Source organism: Aedes albopictus, chromosome 1, assembly GCF_035046485.1.
Source record: "Aedes albopictus strain Foshan chromosome 1, AalbF5, whole genome shotgun sequence".
NCBI classification, from domain to species: Eukaryota; Metazoa; Arthropoda; class Insecta; order Diptera; family Culicidae; genus Aedes; species Aedes albopictus.
Window position 1 is genome coordinate 243902666 of NC_085136.1, and position 7322 is coordinate 243909987.

Consider the following 7322-nt stretch of genomic DNA (forward strand, 5'->3'; position numbering starts at 1 on the left):
AAGACCTGGGCAAGTAGTCACCATAGTTGCATCGCATAATATGGTAGGGGACGTATTTTGACCCGGGGCAGGTATTTTGGCCCACCTTGGGAATTTTATTAATTTTATCATATAATCTCTACAAAATCTTGCCAAATTTTTATTGGAAGTTTCAATAAGAAATTTTCAAGATTCCAATAATAATTTGCTAAGATTTGGTAGAGATTGTACATATGATGAAATTAATAAAATTCCCAAGGTGAGCCAAAATGTAATATGATTTACAAATAAAATAATGAGATGCTAATGAATCGCCTTATTACCCCTAGGTATGCTCGTTTTGCTCCGCAATATAGCCGAGCTGATTATAAAACATCGTTTTGGTTTAATCAAATTAATCATATTCATTGTGATTTGTGAATTTTGAGTCCCATCATGTTTATGGGTATTAGAAAACACGATAAAGAAAAGAATAACTGACAGATTATCCTTGAGATTATCCTGGGAGTGCTCGTCTTGTCCCTCCATACTCTACCAAGCCTCCCTCGTAAATGCGCTGCCAAAACTAGTCCGAAATTTCAGATTATTGCATCGGAGTATATATAAAGTAAAATAAAAGTTTAAGGTAGATAATAAAATTTTAAGACAAGCATCAAATCCTCGCTCCAAACCTCTTTCAGGGTTCCATTTAGATTCTGTTCGAAGTTAGCAAGTTTGTATGAGAAAAGATACATTTATAAAAAAAAATCCCAGAGGTCGGCCATTATCTCCTCTGAATCGATCATCACTCCTTGTAGAAAATTCATTGAATCATGCCGTCGACGATCGTAAAACAGTCGGGAATTTTCACTTACAGCCGAGCTTAGAGCACAACATAGGTGTAAAGACGAAGAGTTAGTTTGATGTTATCTACGGATGTATCGGCTTCTGTTTCAAGGAGCCATCCATTAAGTACGTCGCGCTTAGAGGGAGGAGCGGGGGGGAGGGGTAGTTTATAAAAGTGTGATAAGCAATGTAATAAGTATAGAAAAAATCCGCACGAAGGAAGGAGGGTCTAGAATTCCGAATTTTAGTGTGACGTATCTAATGGATGGAACATTGTCTTTCGGTTTTCGTTGTCCAACACGAAGCCACGAAGTCTTATAGGTGGTGGGGGTCAATCTATGATGTAGCTCGCTGCCAGCTGAAAACTACTCCAGCTCATACTGTCGAGCATGTACTGCGACAACGAATGATTTCACCAATTTATTTTTATATTCTATTCTCGATTTTTTTATATTTACATTCTAACAAGAAAAATAAAACTACTTCTGCTTGTATATACTCGTAATGAGAAACGGGGAAATAGGAAACCTCCGACGTCGGAGGACGCGTTCCCATGCTGCTCTTCTCCTTGGCGAAGATTTCCATGTATTGGTAGATATGTAATGGTCACGACCATAAGGAAACCGATTCCGGACCCAATCGCTCCCATGAGTCCCTTGAAATCGGCCGTCACCGAGAGCGCACCGATGCACAGTCCACCGAAAGTGGCCGCTGCCGGGATGAATTGGTTCAGTTGATGGATCATCGAGCTTTTCCGGTGGCTATGCATGATCATCTGTTGTACCTTGAGCTGCTTGGCGAAGTCCTTGGTCATACTGCCTGATACGTCGATCCAGGTATTATGGAGAAGAAGGCACAGCTGCTGAGCATGAACACTGTGTATGACTTAGTGTATGGGTCGTACATTACAGGATATGCGAGAGGCTTTCCGGGGTGAGAAGTAGTAACAAAGGCCACCGATCGGGTAGGCACTAGTCGGGCAACCGCCGCTAGCGTCCGCCCACTTTCCGAGCAGATTAACGATGAAGTCGCTGTGGATTTTTTACCGCCACCACCTGGAAATAACGTGCAGATTCGAAACCAGCGCCAACTGTTCTGATGAGGTAGCTGCTGTGTTGACCGCTATAGCGAGTCGACTGGATCGACAATTCCAGCCGGAAGCCCTGGAAGTATTTGTCCGCCGCAAAAATGAGCACCGTAGCCAGCAGGGTCATAAAATTGGCGGTGTTGACCGTAGCTGGGGAGAAAGCCTTCCAGACGTTTGTTTCGCAAAATGTGAGCAGCAGTTCCTGCAACAGGAGCACAATCAAATACAAACAGCTGAATGATGACCAGGAGGCAAACGTCGGCTTCGATCTCCGTCGGATCGCCCTTCATTCCGGTCACGACGCATTCAATGGCTCCGTTGAACCGCTCCCGGTCTTTCGGAGAGTCACCAACTTCGATGATGTTTGTTCTGACAGCAGCTGCATAATCAGTCCGGAGGGACAATCGGAAAAATACCCAGCTCCATCAATGTTTGTTTTCCATTTTGCTGCCGCTACTCTTCGGGCTTAGGTCGTCTTATTCCCGTAAAAAATTCAACCTCGTTTTTCGGAGTTGATTCATCGCTCCCGTAAGTAGAATCCACAGAGCTAAGTACCTTTCCATTTCCGGCGTTGGGACGAACCCGCTCAATAGACTTCCAGATGGCTGCTGTAACAGTTATCACTAACGAGCCGCTGAAAGTTGGCACTCTTCCAACATCGCACTCTCCGTATAGGCACTTCCACCACCGGAACTCTTGATATTTTCATGCGACCTGGCGGCGAGAAATCCTCGGATTGTTTTTTCTAAGAAAAGGAATCAAAACTCATCATATATTCAATATACCTAAAACTCGTTGTATCAAACCAGATGTTACCTATGCGAAAAGCGTAAAACGAAAGGTTTTCACGAGGATTTTCACGTCTGCTGGCGAAGATTTCCACTTTTTTCGTGAAAGGGGGAGATTTTCGCGGGTTTCAGTTTTTTTTCTCTTTGGTTTGACAGATCAGAGTAAACAAACATTTATAATAGGGTTGCCAGTTGGTTCTCACTTTCTGAGAGGTGAAAAAAAAGATCACCACTTATAGGGTTGCCAAAAACTACTTCGCATGATGATTTTTATTTAAAAAAGTGGTGAGATTCCCAGTTTTTGAAAATTTGTAAGAAAATCAGGAGCGCATGACAAAAAAATCTGAAAGCGGCAATTGTCATCAAAACCAATTGTCTTTCGAAGAAAAATATGAAACAGGGGGGTTAGGTCAGACGGGAATGGTCTATTAGTGTCAATCAATCATGCAACATGAATGTAAAACGTTCTCACATACATATTTTCATTTTTCACTATTAGTTCGATAAGATTCCACTGAAAAGCTCATCAGCCGGATTTCAATTTCGGCTTATTAACCAAAAAACCATGCAAACCAAAAAAATAAAAATAAAAAATGAGAGACCAATTTGCACATGAATATACGATCAGATCGCTTGCTAAAGCAGATCATTTTCATTTCAGAAACATATGATTAATAGTAAAATTAGAAAGATCTCGCCATGTAAATGTCTTGCTCCAGCTAATCCAGCAATCTCAAACAGTAAACAAGAGCCATGAATTGCTGTCATATTTCCGCAGCGCAGCGGTAGCAGCGGCAAGCAAAACGGTCCTTCTCAGAAACATTTCGAGCCGCGGCACATACAATAACATCCAGCGAATTTCACCAAACAGAGCGAACGCAATGTTGTCTATAGGCTGGCTGACCACTGTTTTCCTGCTTTTCTTCAATGAATCCGGGGGCCTCATCCGGCCTTAGAAGTGGGAGTCACTCACAGACAATCTTCAGGATCTAATTCATCTTCATTTTTTTCGTCTCTCGGAACAAACACACTTTCACACACGCGAAAATTACTTGATTGTCGTTGTTTCGGACAAATCACCAGTGGAATCACGAAAAAAATATACTGATTTGGGGACAACGAAGTTACCCGAAGTAAGGGATCTTTCACATGGAACTCAAATTAAGAGGAAACTTCCAAATTTATCAGAAACAAATAGTCCAAATGGCGTAGCGCAATCATCCGATTAGCGATTAGACCGTCGGAATTGAAATGAACGCGGAAACGATAGAAAACGTGACAGCTAACGAAAAAAGCAGCCACCCGCGCGCAAAGCCTACTGCGATCTCTTTTTTTTTTTTTTTTTTTTATCTCTGTGAATTTTAACTACTGCTAATTCTACACTTATCTTCAAAGGTGATAGAATAATCCTTCCGAAGAGCCTTCGAAACAGAGCATTGGATATTGCACACCAAGGGCACATTGGGTGCGGCGCCACGAAAAGGATTATGAGGGAGTATTTTTGGTGGCCCAACATGAGCAAAGAAGCTGCTGAATTCGTGAAAAAGTGCGAAACCTGTTTGTTGATTTCAAGAAGGAATCCACCAGTGCCTTTGTCAAGCCGTCTACTTCCAGATGGTCCGTGGGAAATACTGCAAATAGACTTCTTGTCTATACTGGGTTGTGGTACAGCGTACAGGCCATTTTCTTGTGGTTGTAGACACGTTTTCAAGATATCTACATGTGGTGGAACTGAAGTGTACTGACGCGAAGAGTACAAACGCAGCACTTTTCAAAATTTTTGGGACGTGGGGCCTCCCGTTAATTATCCAAAGCGATAACGGCCCTCCTTTCCAAGGAAATGAGTTTATAGAATGCTGGGAATCGAAAGGTGTAAGGATTCGCAAATCAATTCCGTTATGTCCACAAACGAATGGGCTAGTAGAGCGACAAAACCAGGGAATCATCAAGGCAATGGCAGGAGCAAAGAAGGATGGAAAGAGCTGGAGAAATGCGTTGGAGATCTACGTTCATTCACACAACACGTTGAAACAGCACTCCCGATTGGCCATCACTCCGTTTGAATTGCTGGTCGGGTGGAAGTACAGAGGTACTTTACCCTGTCTCTGGGAATCAGCAACGGGTGTTGACGGTGAAGAAGTACGAGAAAACGATGCAGTGGCAAAGCTTATCAGCAAACATTATGCAGACGAACATATAGGAGCCAAAGACGCTGATATCGCTGTCGGAGACAAAGTTGTTGTGGCCATCTTTCAACGCAACAAAACTGATCCTACTTTTTCAAAGGAGTCGTATACAGTACTGGCTAGAGAAGGCGCTAAAGTTGTCATTCGCAACGATAGTGGGGTACAAATGACGAGGAACGTCCGGGATGTCAAGCGCGACTCTAGGATTCCGGAAGACCCGGCAATCGCCGCTCGAGATAACGTTCTCTACAGCAACGAAAATAACGAAGAAGACGAACAAGATGAAATCCGTTCTGAAGAAATGCACACCAACCAGGAGACCAAGCGTAGTCCAATGAGGGAATCTCGGAAACCGGAGAAGTTCAGAGATATGATTTTGTACCTCTTTTTTTTAATGAAGTGTAGGAGTAGAGAAGAATGTAGGGAACTTGAAGGGTGTAGAGAATAGTGTATAGAACCTTAGAAAAGAAAAAAAAAGAGAAATTCATGTTTTGATGATCGTAGCAGGCGAGTTGACGAAAATGAAAAATTTGAAAATTCAGTTTGTTGGTTACTTTCGAAGTGAGTAAATGTTCAGAAGTTGAATCTGTGTGTTTTCTGTGATTTCCCTGGTGATTCCGAAAGAAATGGCCGGTCCGTGGGCTGATCACTACAATGTAGACGGGACAAAAGAGCGTGGGCGGACTCCCTAGCCGACGAAGGCGAGAAAGCCGCAAACACCGGCGACATCCGTCTCCTCTACGATGTCTCACGTCGCCTTAGTGGGACTAAGATGAATGCTACGATGCCCGTGAAAGACACGTCTGGGCAGTTACTGACAGACCCGGCTGACCAGTTGAAACGCTGGTTCGAGCACTTTGGAAACCTTTTTCAAGTGTCGGTCACGCCATCAACACCTCAGCATGATCCGCCAAGGGTTCGACGCATTACTCGTGTCAACACCGAAGCTCCATCAGTACAACAGTACTCCAGGAGATAGAAACAGTCATCCGTAGCATGAAATCGAACAGGGCCCCAGGGGTCGATCGCATATCAGCTAAGATGCTCAAAGCTGCCCCGTAGTATCCGCACAACTACTGCATCAAATATTCTGCAACATATAGGAAACCGCGACATTTCCGGCCGACTGGATGCAAGGCGTCATAGTAAAGGTACACAAAAAGGGAGACCTGACTGTATGCGATAATTGGCGGGGAATCATGTTACTGTGTATCGATCTCAAATTCCTCTGCAAAGTGATTCTTAACCGGATACAGGAGAAGATTGACGCCAATCACCGACGACCGAAAGCAGCATTCCGTGCCGGACGATCCTGTGTGGACCATATTGTCACACTCCGTATCATCCTGGAGCAAATCAATGAATTCCAAGAGTCTCTCTACCCGGTGTTCATTGAATACGAAAAAGCTTTCGATCGTTTTAATCACGGAAACATGTGGTGGGAAGCCCTCAGACGCAAGGGTCTCCCTAAGAAAATCATCGGCCTCATTGAAGCACAGTACAAGGCATTTTCGTGCAGAGTACTGCACAACGTTGCTGGAGTGAGGCAAGGATGTATCCTATCAGCGCTACTGTTCCTTATCGTAATCGACGAGATCCTGGTAGGTGCGATTGATCGTGAACCAAATCGTGTGTTGCTGTGGCAGCCCATTGCCATAGAGCACCTAGGTGACTTCGAACTGGCTGATGACGATGCTCTCCTAGCTCAACGGCGCTCTGATATGCAGAGCAAGCTCGATGATCTTGCCAATCGCTCCTCAGCGGCAGGTCTTACCATCAACGTCAACAAGACCAAATCGGTGGATGTAAACACGGTCAACCCTTGCAGCTTAACGGTAGCTGGGCAATCAGTGGAGAATATTGAAAACTTCCAATATCTTGGTAGCCAAATGGCGGCCGAAGGCGGCACCAAGATCGACATATGTGCACGGATCAAGAAGGCGAGGGCTGCTTTTGCGAGTTTAAGAAATGTATGGAAAAACAACCAGATTAGTCGACGCACCAAAATCCGAATTTTCAACTCGAACGTGAAATCTGTGCTGCTATAAGCCAGTGAAACCTGGTGTGTGTCAGTGGAGAACACTCATCGGCTGCAGGTCTTCATCAATAGATGTCTGCGGAATACAATTCGTGCATGGTTCACAATGGACTACCCGCTTTGCGCGCAGCCACAGTTGATCAGCAGGAGTAAACCAATTTAATTTTGTATGGCGAAATGCATCTAAACTCGAATTACTTGAAATAGAAAGCTTTTACTGAAAAAATATTTGGTAGGCTTAATAGTGGTCACCATTGTGCACAACCACTACCAAATATTTTTTCGAATAATGTATTCCTCTTCGATAAATTTGCCTTTAGATGCTATTCGCCATACAATATTTTTGCGATTTACTTTTAGCGATTTTTCGCGCATAGAAGCTAGCGCCACATTTTTGATGCGGAGAGTAGGAAAACAGC

At 43.8% G+C, this 7322-nt stretch overlaps 1 pseudogene; it reads right to left on the bottom strand.

Moving 5' to 3' along the window:
• Window positions 1–249: 249 nt before the first annotated feature.
• Window positions 250–5281, bottom strand: LOC109418182 (protein transport protein Sec61 subunit alpha-like; annotated as a pseudogene).
• Between the last annotated feature and the right edge of the window lie 2041 nt (window positions 5282–7322).